Below are 18,383 nucleotides of genomic sequence, written 5' to 3' on the forward strand. Positions count from 1 at the left end.
TACCTTACTCTTACCCACATTAACCCTCAATTTCCTTGTCTAACACACCCTTCCAAATTCTGTCACTAATCGGCCAAGCTTCTCCGCGTCTGCAACCAGTACAGTATCATCTGCAAACAACAACTGATTTACCTTCCATTCATGGTCATTCTCATCTACTAGTTTCAATCCTCGGCCAAGCACTCGAGCATTCACCTCTCTCACCACTCCATCAACATACAAGTTAAACAACCACGGCGACATCACACATCCCTGTCTCAGCCCCACTCTCACCGGAAACCTATTTGCTCACTTAATTTCCCATCCCATCCTAACGCATACTTACTACCTTTGTAGAAACTTTTCACTACTTGCAACAACCTTCCACCAACTTCATATAACCTCATCACATTCCACATTGCTTCCCTATCAACTCTATCATATGTTTTCTTCAGATCTTTAAACACAACATACACCTCCTTACCTTTTGCTAAATATTTCTCGCATATCTGCCTAACTGTAAAAATCTGATTCATACAACCCCTACCTCTTCTAAAACCACCCTGTACTTCCAAGATTGGCATTCTCTGTTTTTATCCTTAATCCTATTAATCATTACTCTACCATACACTTTTCCAACTACACTCAACAAAACTAATACCCCTTGAATTAAATTACTCATGCACATCTCCCTTACCCTTACATAGTGGTTCAATACATGCACATACCCACATCTACAGGTACCATTGACAACACAAAACACACATTAAACAATCTCACCAACCATTCAAGTACAGTCACACCCCCTTCCTTCAACATCTCAGCTCTCACACCATCCATACCAGATGCTTTTCGTATTCTCATTTCATGTAGTGCTCTCCTCACTTCCTCTCTTGTAATCTATCTCTCATTCACATCTCTCATCATCGGCACCTCAACACCTGCAACAGCAATTACATCTGCCACCCTATTATCCTCAACATTTCACTGAACTTTCAAAATATTCCACACACCTTTTCCTTGCCTCCTCTCCTTTTAACAACCTTGCATTTCCATCTTTCACTGTCTCTTCAATTTTTGAATCAGAATATATATATACTGTATATAATCAGAATATATATATACTGTATATAAATACATAAATATATATATATATATATATATATATATATATATATATATTATATAGAGAGAGAGAGAGAGAGAGAGAGAGAGAGAGAGAGAGAGAGAGAGAGAGAGAGAGAGAGAGAGAGAGAGAGAGAGAGAGAGAGAGAGAGAGAGAGAGAGAGAGAGAGAGAGAGGAGGAGAGAGAGAGAGAGAGAGAGAGAGAGAGAGAGAGAGAGAGAGAGAGAGAGAGAGAGAGAGAGAAGAGAGAGAGAGAGAGAGAGAGAGAGAGAGAGAGAGAGAGAGAGAGAGAGAGAGAGAGAGAGAGAGAGAGAGAGAGAGAGAGAGAGAGAGAGAGAGAGAGAGAGAGAGAGAGAGAGAGAGAGAGACACTATATATACATCACATTTTGAACAATCACCAGGATGTTATATGTCCAATACACTATACATAATATTATACATACAATAATGAGGAAAAAAGTGCATCTTTCACTCACTCATGGGTACTAATTCAACTTCCATTTTGTAATTAAAAATACACAGCATAAAATATGCAACAGCTTCTAACATAAGCAAAACCTAAAGCCTTTATTCCGAAAGAAATCAGCCAATCATTCAAGCATAAGAAATATAAAATTTGTACATGTGACTGACAAGAGATGACTGGTACTTATAAACTTAATTTTCTAGCCTTCATTTCGAATATGTAATTGAGGTCTTAGTTTTATTGGAATTCTCAAGCAACCATAGATGTAAAAAAAATTGGAGCCATACCTGATGAAGTCTGTCTGTCAGGACTCATGAATTCTTCCTTGCGACTACCAAGACCAGCTAATATGGATCCTAAGCTTTGAATCTTTTTACTTTCCACTGTAAAAGAAGTTTCATTGTAATGCATTACAGTAATCTATGCTTTCAAAAGATCATCACCGATAAAAGCTAACATGTTTCATTTCTTAAAAATTCTTACATGCCAATAGATCATGAATGTTCTCATACTACACCATCTAATTTCATTGGAATATTCTAAAAATGTATTTCTAGTCAGTACATTTAAATTTCAACTTCCTTACCATTGTCTTTCTCCTGATCTTTGTTTTCTGCTCTTGGAGAACCTCTAGTTTTAGGAAGCTTTGCCTTTACCTTTTCAGGTTCATCAACTTTCAACTCATCACTTTTATTTTCATCAACTGGGAACGTGTCCACTTTGGGATTTGGTTTTTTTCCTGTAAAATTAAAAAAAAAACTAATAAATGGCAAATATATAACATACAAATAAACTTAACTTACTGAAAAGTCTGCCGCATTGCTGATGTGAAAAGAAAATGAAAATAACTGCAAATATCAACACGAGTATTTTTTATTGCTTGGGTTAAGGAAGACAAAATGGAGTTTTTATGATAAAACAAAGTTTTATGAATACTTACCTGGCAGTTATATATACATAGCTAATTATCTCTATTTCGGCAGAATTTTTCTAAAACTAGGCAACCGCCTTGTGGTGGTTGGGTGGTAACACCCGTTAAAGGGTGGTAGGAGGAATCATTCCCGTTTTCTGTTCTTCAGTTCATCTATGCCCGACCTGTCTCCTGAGGGGAGGTGGGTGGGCCTTCGAATGTATATATAACTGCCAGGTAAGTATTCATAAAACTTTGTTTTATCATAAAAACTCCATTTTTATGAATAGAACTTACCTGGCAGTTATATATATATAGCTGATTAACACACTTGGAGGAGGGTGATAGACAGTAACATCGTTGGGGAAACAACCAAAAAAGTTGTAGGATAAATAAACACCTTGATTCCTTACCTGCTAAGGTAGCTGACTTCAAAGGTTCCTGCCTCTTGAGTCGCTTTCCCCTTAGGAGTGTCAGCCAGGATGTGACCTGCAGTGCTGAAAACACTCAATCGAGTCTGTCAACGGGGTGAGACCAACAATCTGACTAGACTTCAGGACTACCTATTGCCCAAATTCAAAAAAACCGCAACTTTACCAAACCAACCACCTAACATTTGCAAAGTAGATAAAAATTATCTAACTAGACTGAGGTGACTGTACACAAGTCGAAGTCCTCAGACAACCAATAAAAAATACACCAACCTATGTACAAGTAAACAAAACTAAGGTTGAGGGGAGGTAGTAACTCTTTTGCCTAATACAGAAGCCGTAGCTACGTATGGTCCCAAGGTATAACATTTCTCATAATCCACCCTCACCTCTCTGAGGTAATGAGAGGCGAACACAGAGTTTGCTCCTCCAGAATGTCGCATCCATAATTTGACGGAGCGACATGTTCTTGCGGTAAGCAAGCGAGGTCGCAATGGCCCTCACTCTTCGTGAGCTTGCACTTTTAAACGTCCAGAGTGTTCCTCCTCACACAAGAGATGCGCTTCTCTTATCACTTCCCTCAGGAAAAAGGACAGCGTTCTTGGAAAGGGGCTTTTGAGGATCTTTCACAGAACACCACAGGGAGCTAGAAGAGCCTCTCACACTTTTCGTGCGAGACAAGTAGGTCTTGAGGGCTCGTACTGGACAGAGCAGCCTCTCTTGCTCTTGACCCACTAGGTTGGTCAAGTTAGGAACCTCAAAGGTCCTCGGCCAGGGCTTAGAAGGGTTCTCGTTCTTAGCGAGAAAGTCTAATCTCAAGGCACAAACTGCCCCATTCAGATTGAAGCCTACCTGTTTTTCAATTGCATGGACTTCACTAACTCTTTTAGCTGTTGCTAAGGCCAAAAGAAAGAGGGTCTTCTTGGTAACCTCCCTAAGGGGAGCCTGTGAGATGGGCTCAAATCTCTTGGTGCACAGAAATTTAAGAACCACATCAAGGTTCCAAGAAGGGGGCTTTAACTGGGTCTGCTTGGTCGTCTCAAAAGACTTCAAGAGGTCATGTAAGTCCTTATCGCGAGACAAGTCCAAGCCTCTATGCCGACAGACGGAAGAGAGCATACTTTTGTACCCTTTGATAGTGGACACAGCTAGCTTAGCGTCCTGTCTGAGGTACAACAAGAAATCCGCAATCTGGCTCACAGAGGTAGTGGATGAGGAAATCTTGTGCTTCCTACACCAAGCCCTAAAAGTCTCCCACTTGGACTGGTAGACCCTCTGCGAAGAGACCCTCCTCGCTCTGGCGATAGCTTTCGCAGCTTGCGCTGAAAAGCCTCTCGATCTGACGAGCTTCTCGATAGTCTGAAGGCAGTCAGATTGAGAGCGAGGGGGTTTTGATGATATCTCTCGAAGTGGGGTTGTCTGAGCAGATTTGGAATTGCAGGGAGGCTTCTTGGAAAGTCCATCAACAAGTCCACCACCTTCGTGAACCATTCCCTCATCGGCCAGAACGGAGCTATCAGGATCATCCGTCCCGAATCGAGGAGGGCGAATTTCCTGACTACCAGATTGATGATCTTGAACGGGGGAAAAGCATAAGTGTCCATCCCCGTCCAATCCATCAAAAAGGCGTCTAGTGCTATTGCCTCTCTGTCCGGAACTAGGGAGCAATAGATGGGGATCCTCTTGGATAAATTGGAGGCGAAAAGATCGATGAGGGGTCTCCCCCACAGCCTCCAGAGACTCTGACAGACCTGTTGGTTGAGGGTCCATTCTGTGGGAAGGACCTGCCCTTTCCTGCTGAGCATGTACGCCCTCACATTCTTCTGTCCCTGAACAAACCTCGTCAGCAGGTTTATCCTGTTCTCCTTCGCCCAAAGAAGGAGCTCTCTTGCTGTCTCGAAGAGAGACAGAGAGTGAGTCCCTCCTTGCTTCCTGATGTAAGCAAGAGCTGTGGTGTTGTCTGAGTTGACCTCCACAATCTTCCCAGACACCAAGTCCTTGAAGGCCTTTAGCCCCAGAAAAATGGCCATCAGCTCCTTGTTGTTGATGTGCCATCCCAGCTGAATTCCTTCCCAATAGCCTGAGACCTCCTTGCTTCCTAGTGTTGCCCCCCAGCCTGACTCTGATGCGTCTGAAAACAACACTAGGTCTGGGTTCTTCTTGTGTAAGGAGATCCCTTCCCCTAACAAGGTTGGGTCCAGCCACCACTTCAGAAGAGTCTTGACTTCTATTGGAATGGGGAAGGAAAAGGAGTCTTCCTGCATCTTTTTGTTCCATGTCTACGAAAGAAAGTGCTGAAGAGGCCTTAGGTGGAGTCCTCCCCAGAGAGACAAACTGTTCGAGGGAGGATAGTCCCCCCAGCAAACTCATTCACTCCTTCGCTGTGCATCTCTTCTTGTCCAGGAAAGTTCTGACTTTTACGAGACACTTGGTCTGTCTTTCCTGAGAGGGAGAAGCCCGAAAAAGAACTGAATTCAGAACTATCCCCAAATAGAGAATAGTCTGATTCGGTCTGATCTAGACTTCTCCCTGTTGATGACCAGGCCTAGATCTTGAGCCATCATAAAAGTCTTCCGTAAATCCATTACAAATCTCAGGTACTTCCTCGAAGTCGGATGGATGGGGACATGGAAATATGCGTCCTGCAAGTCGAGGGACACCATCCAGTCCCCTGGACGTACTGACGCCAGCACCGACTGAGTCGTCTCCATGGAGAACTTTGTCTTCTCCACAAATACGTTGAGAGCGCTGACATCCAGGACGGGTCTCCATCCGCCCGAGTTCTTGGGGACCAGAAACAGGCGATTGTAAAAGCCTGGGGAGGCTAGATCCCGAACGGTTCTATCGCCCCCTTGTCTAGCATTTGGTTGACAAGGTCTACTAGGGCCTTCTGTTTCCCAGGATCTGAGTACCCGGGCTACTAAGGCCAGCGGAGCATCTGCGAGATGAGGTTTTTTCAGAAAGGGGATCTTGTATCCTTCCTTGATGACTGAGAGGGACCAGGTGTCTGCCCCTCTCCTCTTCCAAGACTGCCAAAAACCTGACAGTCTTGCGCCTACTGTCTGGAGGAGACGAACTTCATTTTCTGGAGCGAGGTCTGAAAGAACCCCTGGTAGATCTTGGTCCTGAATCTTGCCTTCTTCCTCTAAAATCTGATCTTGAAGTAGTCCTGCCCCCGAAAGGGCTGCTGGAATCTCCTTTCCTCCCGTTTCAAAGAAGAAGGAGGGGCTGCCAAGGGCTTACGAGCAGAACGAGATAAAAGGTCTTGGGTGGCTTTTTGGGCCAGAGAACGCGTAATGTCATTAACCAGGGACTCGGGAAAAAGATGTTGAGAGAGGGGGGCGTAAAGAAGCTCAGACTTTTGAGCATTGGTAACAGACCTAGAAGCAAAAGAGCAAAGCAGAGCTCTCTTCTTTAGGACCCCAGCTGAGAACAGAGCAGCCAACTCATTCACCCCATCTCTGAGGGCCTTATCCATACAGGACATAATACTGGTGAGGTCCCTAGATCCTTCCATCTGTTCAGTTTTCCTTGCGAGAGTCCCAAGCGACCAGTCTAGGAAACTAAAAACCTCAAAGGCTCTAAAAAATACCTTTGACGAGATGATCCAGCTCCGACATCGACCACATGACCTTAGCTGAGTTGAGAGCATGCCTTCTAGCAGAGTCCACTAAACCAGAGAAGTCACCCTTGGAGGAGGAAGGCACTCCCAGACCCAAAGGTTCTCCAGTTGCATACCACATACCCGCTCTTGAAGCAAGACGAGCTGGTGGAAACGAGAAGGAAGTCTTAACTGTTTGTCTCCGCTCCATCATCCAGTCATCAATCTTCTTGAGAGCCTTCTTTGTGGAGATAGACAGCTTCATCTTGATGAAGGCCGACTGTTTCTTGGCCTTCTTTTTGTTAAATTGGGACTGAGGAGATTGAGGGGCAGTAGGTTGGAATTCCTCTCCAAAAAGTTCAAGAAGGGAGCGAGAGAGAACTTGTAATCTCCCACAGCGTCGGAAGGATTATCATCGTCATCAGAAACATCCTCAAGGTCCTGATCCACATCTGCAATATCCTTCAAAAGAGAAGAAGGATCCTTAAAACCCGACAAGGGCAAATCAAAGGCATCATCCTGCAAAAGACGGGTTGCATCCTGGAGTCCCGCGCTAGAAGAATCCTTGGGACGAGAGGCAGTATCGTCCCGAAGAGGCAGGGTGGTATCGCCCTGGGACCGAGAACGAGAGGCAGAGTCGTTCTGTCGTCGAGAGCGAGAGGCGGTATCGTCGTGGCGGCGAGAATGAGAGGCGGTATCGTCGTGGCGGCGAGAATGAGAGGCGGTATCGTCGTGGCGTCGTGAACGAGAGGCGGTATCGTCGTGGCGTCGAGAACTAGGGTCGGTATCGTCGTGGCGAAGCGAACGAGAGGAGGTATCGTCGTGGCGAAGCGAACGAGAGGAGGTATCGTCGTGGCGAAGCGAACGGGAGGCGGTATCGTCTTGGTATCGAGAACGAGAAGCAGCGTCGTTCAATAAGGTATCGTCCCGGTATCGAGAACGAGAAAACGTATCGCCCTGGTATCGCGAAGAAGTATCGCCTGGCGAAAGCACACATTCCTCATCCTGGCGTAGAGAGGGAGAAGTTTTCTTTAAAGAAGAACTCCGTTCTCTCTTAGAAGCAGACTTCTTAATCGGCATCGAGTCGTCTTTACGTCTGTCAGACTGGGCGTGAGGGCGGCTAAAGGCTTGTACTAAAGTCAAAAGTTGTTCCTGCATGACAGACATAAAGGATTTAGCAACATCAGCTGGGTCTTGCGGACCCGAAGGGGGGGGGCTGACGAATAACACTCGTATCTTCGGCAGCAGGCTTCGTCCTTTTCACAGGCACGGAGTCGAAATCATCCTCCGACGGACAAGGTTCATAACTGCTAGAACCGGGAGAGAAAGAACGAGACCGTTCGTCACGGTTCCATCTCCTCTTAGTAGGTCTTGAAGCTTCATACTTCCATTTACGTCTGGACGAATTCGGAGAAGAAAACAACACATCCGACATGTCTTTCCCGTGACGGTCAAGAGCAGCCTGGGAATCGACAACAGGACTGTCTGAGGCGACGGCTGACCGAGGGTACGTACCTCTCACCCCCTTTCGGTCATCGACGTACCTTCTCCCTTGGTCCTGGGAGCTTGGTAGAGGTCTAGGCCTAGGGGTATGACAGATTTGGTCAGTCGCCACCTCCACTGCACTAACACAAGCACTTTCACCTTCCTTACCTTTAAAGGCCTCCAGTTGTTCTTTAATGGCCTTCAACTCGGCCGCCAGGCTAGCGTACCGAGGGTCATCCGTAGATACGGAACCTGTAGGAGGTGCAGGAGTTACTACCTCAAGGGAAGGATCAACTTCCAAAGAGGAATCAATAATAGGATCAATAGATAAATCTACGCTAAGTTCGTCTTCCTTACCACTAACAGACTTAGACTAGACCTAGAAGCTCTCCTAACTCTATCGAGCTCTAGCTTACGCACATAGCGCTTCATAATTAACCAATCTTTCTCATCCAAAACCTTACATTCCCCACACCTATTATCAAGGGCACAAACAAAACCCCTACAATTAGAACAAACTGTGTGAGGATCTACCGCCATTTTCGGTAGTCTCACCTTACATTCCTCATTCGCACAGATACGGTAATGACTCTTTTCACTCATAATGAAAAACAGCAAAAAAAAAAAAAGCTAAGAGAAAACAAAATACAACGATCGCCAAAACCCCAAATCAGAGTACTTCACCAAAAAAGCAGACTGGTACACCGAGCAGGGAAAGCGAAGAAAAACTCTTAATGACGGACCAACGTGTTGTCGATCCGGCCGGCAGAGATGAACTGAAGAACAGAAAACGGGAATGATTCCTCCTACCACCCTTTAACGGGTGTTACCACCCAACCACCACAAGGCGGTTGCCTAGTTTTAGAAAAATTCTGCCGAAATAGAGATAATTAGCTATGTATATATAACTGCCAGGTAAGTTCTATTCATAAAATTCAGATGTTCGGAAAGAGAGAGTATGACCCCAACATATGCTACTTACCCACAAGACAACTACGCTCACGAGACGATTTCAACCTCACCACAATAATGGGACTACACATCGACTTTTTCTTGAAGCGTAGGACAAAAAACCTCCATCAAATGACTTTATCAGGGACACAGAAGATGTTTACGAGGAGGATGACTATGGGAGGCTAGTGATTGCTGAAGTAATCTCCAATAAAAGGCCTCTAGACCTTCTGTCAAATTTTTGATGCTGTATTATGGTTGATTCATACTATCAGTCCAGTCACGGTTCGCTCTCGGTTCGGTCTAGGTACTGGGTTGTTCACACTTTCGGTACGATCAGTGTTTAGGCAAAGTTATAAATATAAGGAAAAAGCATAATTTCATAGGAATATTGTTAACTGATACAAGGAAATGTATTTACGAAGTGAACATCAGCCTGTTATTGTACATATTGATTTCTTCTATCATGACCGGAGTGAGACTGGAGCGAGAGCAGACCGGGGCGCCAGTGCGAATGCTTTCATATAAATCATGTGATAATATTCAACCAGACCGTGACTGGAGCGAGAGCAGAGCACGACACGACTGATATAAGTGTAACACAACCATTTGGGATCTGGATGTTTTCAGTAAAATGTTCATTAGGTTTTCTTGGGAATATCTTAAAATTTCATATTTAATGAGTTTTTAGGTTTATTATGTACTGTATATAAGTTTTTTTTTTATATTATTTTCTATGAAAGCACAGCCATTACATTAGGGGATGGATTAGGATTTCTATGTAAATATGCCATAACAAAAGCCATTATTTACTGGCTCAAACCACTGTTGGTTACAACCATATAAAAGGAACATCACAGTAACAAATTCAATCTTTTCAGTCAAATTCTAGTCCTCAAGAAATTAAAAAATACACAAAACTACAAAATTGTTGTCTCAAAATAGCTGATGCCACAAATGCTCTAGCATTTAATGAAAAAATACATACATACATACATACATACATAATATATATATATATATATATATATAATATATATATATATATATATATATATATATATATATATATATATATATATATATATATATATATATACCAATGGCACTTCCCCCAATTTTGGGGGTAGCCGACATCAACAAGAAACAAAACAAAAAAGGGGACCTCTACTCTCTACGTTCCTCCAGCCTAACCAGGGACTCAGCCGAGTTCAGCTGGTACTGCTAGGGTGCCACAGCCCAACCTCCCACATTTCCACCACAGATGAAGCTTCATACTGCTGAGTCCCCTACTGCTGCTACCTCCGCGGTCATCTAAGGCACCGGAGGAAGCAGCAGGGCCTGCCGGAACTGCGTCACAATCGCTCGCCATTCATTCCTATTTCTAGCACGCTCTCTTGCCTCTCTCACATCTATCCTCCTATCACCCAGAGCTTTCTTCACACCATCCATCCACCCAAACCTTGACCTTCCTCTTGTACTTCTCCCATCAACTCTTGCATTCATCACCTTCTTTAGCAGACAGCCATTTTCCATTCTCTCAACATGGCCAAACCACCTCAACACATTCATATCCACTCTAGCCGCTAACTCATTTCTTACACCCGTTCTCACCCTCACCACTTCGTTCCTAACCCTATCAACTCGAGATACACCAGCCATACTCCTCAGACACTTCATCTCAAACATATTCAATTTCTGTCTCTCCATTACTTTCATTCCCCACAACTCGGATCCATACATCACAGTTGGTACAATCACTTTCTCATATAGAACTCTCTTTACATTCATGCCCAACCCTCTATTTTTTACTACTCCCTAACTGCCCCCAACACTTTGCAACCTTCATTGACTCTCTGACGTACATCATTATGTATGTATGTATGTATGTATGCATATATACATATACATATATATATATTTATATATATATATATATATATTATATATATATATATATATATATATATATATATATATATATATATATATATATATATATATATATATATATATATATATATATATATATATATATATATATATATATATATATATATATATATATATATATATATATATATATATATATATATATATATATATATATATATATATATATATATAATATATATATATATATATATATATATATATATATATATATATATATATATATATATATATATATATATATATATATATATATATATATATATATATATATATATATATATATATATATATATATATATATATATATATATATATATATATATATATATATATATATAATATATATATATATATATATATATATATATATATATATATATATATATATATATATATATATATATATATATATATATATATATATATATATATATATATATATATATATATATATATATATATATATATATATATATATATATATATATATATATATATATATATATATATATATATATATATATATATATATATATATATATATATATATATATATATATATATATATATATATATATATATATATATATATATATATATATATATATATATATATATATATATATATATATATATATATATATATATATATATATATATATATATATATATATATATATATATATATATATATATATATATATATATATATATATATATATATAATATATATATATATATATATATATATATAATATATATATATATATATATATATATATATATATATATATATATATATATATATATATATATATATATATATATATATATATATATATATATATATATATATATATATATATATATATATATATATATATATATATATATATATATATATATATATATATATATATATATATATATATATATATATATATATATATATATATATATATATATATATATATATATATATATATATATATATATATATATATATATATATATATATATATATATATATATATATATATATATATATATATATATATATATATATATATATATATATATATATATATATATATATATATATATATATATATATATATATATATATATATATATATATATATATATATATATATATATATATATATATATATATATATATATATATATATATATATATATATATATATATATATATATATATATATATATATATATATATATATATATATATATATATATATATATATATATATATATATATATATATATATATATATATATATATATATATATATATATATATATATATATATATATATATATATATATATATATATATATATATATATATATATATATATATATATATATATATATATATATATATATATATATATATATATATATATATATATATATATATATATATATATATATATATATATATATATATATATATATATATATATATATATATATATATATATATATATATATATATATATATATATATATATATATATATATATATATATATATATATATATAATGAATATATATATATATATATATATAATAAAAATATGAATATATACAAATATGGGCATAAAAACAATTAGAATAGCGCCAACGTTATCCCTGCGTGTCGTAAGAGGCGACTAAAAGAGACGGGACGAGGGGGCTAGGAACCCCCTCTCCTGTATCTACATCCTGTGAGACATCGACAAAGAGATGGAGCTGGGGGGAGAGTGACTGCTCCCCGCACTCTAGTTTTAGGGTGTTTGAATGTGCGTGGATGTAGTACGATAGAGAGTAAAAGATGTGAAATTGGAAGTATGTTTAGGAATAAATGGATGGATGTAATGGCCTTGTGTGAGACGAAGATAAAAGGAAAGGGTGAAGTGATGTTTGGTGAAATGTCTGGTAGGGTGTCTGGGATTGAAAGGGGATGAGCGAGAGAGGGTGTGGCTTTATTGCTGAGTGAATGGATGACAGGTAAAGTAGTGGAATGGAAGGAGATATCATCTAGGTTAATGTGGGTAAGGGTTAGGTTGGGTAGGGAATGTTGGGCGTTTGTCAGTGCGTATAGGCCAGGTAGTGAGAAAAGTGAAGAAGAGCGGAATGAGTTCTGGAATGAATTAACTAGGTGTGTAGAAGGACTGAGTAGAAGGAATTATGTAGTTGTCACGGGTGACTTCAATGCTAGAGTGGGCGCTGGAGAGGTAGAAGGTGTCATTGGGAAGTATGGCGTACCAGGTGAAAATGAGAGTGGTGAGAGACTGGTAGATATGTGTGTTGAGCAAGAGATGGTGATAAGTAATAGCATTTTCAAAAAGAAAGATAAAAATAAGTATACATGGGTAAGAGTGGCAAATGGAAGAGTAGTAGAAAGGGCATTAATAGATTATGTGTTGATAACTAAAAGAATGTTAGGAGGATTGAAAGACGTGCACGTGTTTAGGGGTATGGCTAACGGTATGTCTGATCATTTTTTGGTGGAAGAAAAATTAGTTGTAGCAAAAGAGTGGGGGAATAAAGTATGTGGATGTAAAAGGGAGCTAGTGAGGGTTGACGAACTAATAAAACCAGGGGTACATACATATACCAAAGTCACTTCCCCCAATTTTGGGGGGTAGCCGACATCAACAATGAAACAAAACAAAACAGGGGACCTCTACTCTCTATGTTCCTCCAGCCTAACCAGGGACTCAGCCGAGTTCAGCTGGTACTGCTAGGGTGCCACAGCCCAACCTCCCACATTATCCACCACAGGGGTAAAAAGTAAATATCAGAAAAGGTTGAAAATGACATATGACGAAGTGAAAGTAAGAGAAACTGGCAATTTAGAGGAGGAGCGGAAGTTAGTAAAAGAATATTTTGTTGGGATTGCAAGTGATGTGTGTGGCAAGAAGGTTGTTGGAGGCAGCATGAGAAAGGGCAGTGAATGGTGGAATGAAGGAGCGAAGGTAAAAGTGGAAGGAAAAAAAAAAAAAAAAAAAAAAAGAGGGCTTTTGAAGAATGGCTGCAGAGTAATAGTTTAGAGAAGTATGAAAAATATAATGAGAAAAATGTGAAAGTAAAGCGCAAGGTACGTGAGGCAAAGAGGGCAGCTGACCTGAGGTGGGGTCAGGGATTGGGTCATTCATATGAAGAGAATAAGAAGTTGTTTTGGAAAGAAGTGAAGAGAGTAAGGAAGGCTGGCTCAAGAATTGAAGAGACAGTGAAAGATGGAAATGGAAGGTTGTTGAAAGGAGAGGAGGCAAGGAAAAGATGGGCGGAATATTTTGAAAGTTTACTGAATGTTGAGGATAATAGGGAGGCAGATATAATTGCTGTTGCAGGTGTTGAGGTGCCAGTGATGGCAGATGAGAATGAGAGAGATTACAATAGATGAAGTGAGGAGAGCACTAGATGAAACGAGAGTAGGAAAAGCGTCTGGTATGGATGGTGTGAGAGCCGAGATGTTGAAGGAAAGGGGTGTGACTGTACTTGAATGGTTGGTGAGATTGTTTAATATGTGTTTTGTGTTGTCAATGGTACCAGTAGATTGGATTTGTGCATGTATTGTACCACTATATAAGAGTAAGGGAGATGTGCACGAGTGTTGTAATTCAAGAGGTATTAGTTTGTTAAGCGTAGTTGGAAAAGTGTATGGTAGAGTAATGATTAATAGGATCAAGGATAAAACAGAGATTGCAATCTTAGAAGTACAGGGTGGTTTTAGAAGAGGTAGGGGTTGTATGAATCAGATTTTTACAGTAAGGCAGATATGCGAAAAATATTTAGCAAAAGGTAAGGAGGTGTATGTTGCGTTTATGGATCTGGAGAAAGCATATGAGAGAGTTGATAGCGAAGCAATGTGGAATGTGATGAGGTTATATGGAGTTGGTGGAAGGTTGTTGAAAGCAGTAAAAAGTTTCTACAAAGGTAGTAAAGCACGTTAGGATAGGAAATGAAGTGAGTGATTGGTTTCTGGTGAGAGTGGGGTTGAGACAGGGATGTGTGATGTCCCCGTGGTTGTTTAACTTGTATGTTGATGGAGTGGTGAGAGAGGTGAATGCTCGAGTGCTTGGATGAGGATTAAAACTCGTAGACGAGAATGACCATGAATGGGAGGTAAATCAATTGTTGTTTGCGGATGATACTGTACTGGTTGCAGACACACAAGAGAAGCTTGGCCGATTAGTGACAGAATTTGGAAGTGTGTGTGAGAGAAGGAAGTTGAGAGTAAATGTGGGTAAGAGTAAGGTTATGAGATGTACGAGAAGGGAAGGTGGTACAAGGTTGAATGTCATGTTGAATGGAGAGTTACTTGAGGAGGTGGATCAGTTCAAGTACTTGGGGTCTGTTGTTGCAGCAAATGGTGGAGTGGAAGCCGATGTAAGTCAGAGAGTGAAAGAAAGTTGCAAAGTGTTGGGGACAGTTAAGGGAGTAGTAAAAAATAGAGGGTTGGGCATGAATGTAAAGAGAGTTCTATATGAAAAAGTGATTGTACCAACTGTGATGTATGGATCGGAGTTGTGGGGAATGAAAGTGATGGAGAGACAGAAATTGCATGTGTTTGAGATGAAGTGTCTAAGGAGTATGGCTGGTGTATCTCCAGTAGATAGGGTTAGGAACGAAGTGGTGAAAGTGAGAACGGGTGTAAGAAATGAGTTAGCGGCTAGAGTGGATATGAATGTGTTGAGGTGGTTTGGCCATGTTGAGAGAATGGAAAATGGCTGTCTGCTAAAGAAGGTGATGAATGCAAGAGTTGATGGGGGAAGTACAAGAGAAAGGCCAAGGTTTGGGTGGATGGATGGGGTGAAGGAAGCTCTGGGTGATAGGAGGATAAATGTGAGAGAGGCAAGAGAGCGTGCTAGAAATAGGAATGAATGGCAAGCGATTGTGACGCAGTTCCGGTAGGCCGTGCTACTTCCTCCGATGCCTTAGATGACCGCGGAGGTAGCAGCAGTAGGGGATTCAGCATTATGAACCTTGATCTGTGGTGGATAATGTGGGAGGGTGGGCTGTGGCACCCTAGCAGTACCAGCTGAACTCGGTTGAGTCCCTTGTTAGGCTGGGAGGAATGTAGAGAGTAGAGGTACCCTTTTTTGTTGTTTCATTTGTTGATGTTGACTACCCCCCAAAATTGGGGGAAGTGCCTCGGTATATGTATGTATGTATGTATATTTATATATAAATATAAATATATATATATATATATATATATATATATATATATATATATATATATATATATATATATATATATATAATATACACATATATATATATGTATATGTATATGTATATATATATGTATTTGTGTGTGTATATATATATATATATATATATATATATATATATATATATATATATATATATATATATATATATATATATATATATATATATATATATATATATTATTCTGATTATTATTACTAAGCTACAAACCTTGTTGGAAAAGCATGTTGCTACAAGCCCAGAGGCTCCAACAGGGAAAATAGCCCAGTGAGGAAAGGAAAAAAGGAAAATAGAATATTTCAAGAAGAGTATCGACATTAAAATAAATATCTTCTAAATAAACTATAAAAACTTTAACAAAAAAAGAAGAAGAGAAATAAGATAGAATAGTGTGCTCAAGTGTAACCTCAACCAAGAGAACTCTAAACCCATGACAGTGGAAGACCATGGTACAGAGGCTATGGCACTACCCAAAACTAGAGAACAATGGTTTAATTTTGGAGTGTCCTTCTAGAAGATCTGCTTATCATAGCTTAAGTCTCTCTTCTACTCTTACCAAGAGGAAAGTACCCACTGAACAATTAGCGCAGTAACCACTTGAGTGAAGGAGAATTGTTTGGTAATCTGTGTTGTTCTGTGTATGAGGACAGAGAAGAATATGTAAGGAATAGGCCAGATTTTGGATACCTCCACAGGCTCTGTTGCATGTAAGAGGGAAGCTGAGAAGGTAAAACCTTAGACTTAGAAGGAACCTCTGGAGATATCAAAGCCTTAATCTCCTACGGTAAGGCTTTACCCATCCTTCTTTGGTATTCTTGGGTCCCTTCCATACAGGCCTTCATGTTTTCCAACAGGGACCTATTTTCCAAGTTAGATGAGAATGTAGAAAGTGCTGGTTCACTTAGCTTGACCAGGGAAGGGGGAGAGACAGAAACCGGAGGCGTACATGAAAAGGAAGGTGTAGTCGTAACAGTGTATAGATCAGCTAACGGAGTGACGGCAGTTGAAACAAAGGAACGCACCGAGTCCCTCATGGAAGTCACACTAACCTCGTCCAATTCGGACAAGTAAGAATCATCCACATGAAGGAGAGCCGATTCTCTATCCGGAGATAAAGAAGTAACCGAGGATAAATTGTCCATGTCAAGGCTAAAAAATTTAAGTTTTATCAACATGAAACTGAACGGTAGAAATGGGTCTAGGTGGAGGAACACCCTCCAATATCCATCCAGAATAATGTAAGTCCTTACACACACTGCAGTCCTGAGGGACCCAATAGCAGAGTGGACCTTTCATTCTCCTGCATTGAGCATGTATCCTGCAGGTATCATGACCACAGGGATACCTCACGGTCCTAGCACAGATCAGAACTCAACAATGTATCTTCTTCAAAGATTCTGCCTGTAAAGAGGACAAACGACCATGATTACCTTAGTCTCTTTAGATCACCACACTGAAATGAATGGGTTAATATCATTCAAAATTTCAGACAAAAAATTGCTAAATTAAATCCCAAAATGCGCTTAATTACAATTTTTGATCAGAAAGAGAAAAAGGGGCTACAATATTCAGACTCCTATAATGGCATTCAGATAAGGGGGAAAGAGAATACTCCTCAAAAACAATATCCTACTCTCTCCACACAGAAAGGGGGATCGTAATATAATTATTATTATTATTACTAGCCAAGCTACAACCCTAGTTGGAGAAGCCAGATCCTATAAGCCCAAGGGCTCCCATAGGGAAAAATAGCCCAGTGAGGAAAGGAAATAAGGAAATAAATAAACGATGAGAACAATTAACAATAAATCATACTAAAAACAGTAACAACGTCAAAATAGATATGTCATATATAAACTATTAACAAATTCAAAAACAGATATGTCATATATAAACTATAAAAAGACTCATGTCAGCCTGGTCAACAGAAAAACATTTGCTCCAACTCTGAACTTTTGAAGTTCTACTGATTCAACTAGCCGATTAGGAAGATCATTCCACAACTTGGTCACAGCTGGAATAAAACTTCTAGAATACTGTGTAGTATTGAGCCTCATGATGGAGAAGGCCTGGATATTATTACGAACAGGATAGAATTGTCCAGGGAGATCTGAATGTAAAGGATGGTCAGAGTTATGAAAAATCTTATGCAACATGCATAATGAACTAATTGAACGACGGTGCCAGAGATTAATATCTAGATCAGGAATAAGAAATTTAATAGACC

The 18,383-nt window shown here is 38.8% G+C and overlaps 1 protein-coding gene and 1 long non-coding RNA gene across 8 annotated transcripts in view; one reads left to right on the forward strand and one right to left on the reverse strand.

Moving 5' to 3' along the window:
• Nucleotides 1–18,383, forward strand: part of LOC137655750 (microtubule-associated protein futsch-like) — a 268,584-nt gene that overhangs the window by 47,450 nt on the left and 202,751 nt on the right. The gene's annotated exons all lie outside the window — the stretch shown is intronic.
• On the reverse strand, nt 1,859–2,283 carry LOC137655053 (uncharacterized). The gene is made up of 2 exons (XR_011046791.1): nt 2,159–2,283; nt 1,859–1,955 (listed from the first exon to the last, which is right to left on the reverse strand). It is a non-coding gene; the product is annotated as an uncharacterized lncRNA (long non-coding RNA).

The sequence above is a fragment of the Palaemon carinicauda genome, chromosome 16, assembly GCF_036898095.1.
Source record: "Palaemon carinicauda isolate YSFRI2023 chromosome 16, ASM3689809v2, whole genome shotgun sequence".
NCBI lineage: Eukaryota > Metazoa > Arthropoda > Malacostraca > Decapoda > Palaemonidae > Palaemon > Palaemon carinicauda.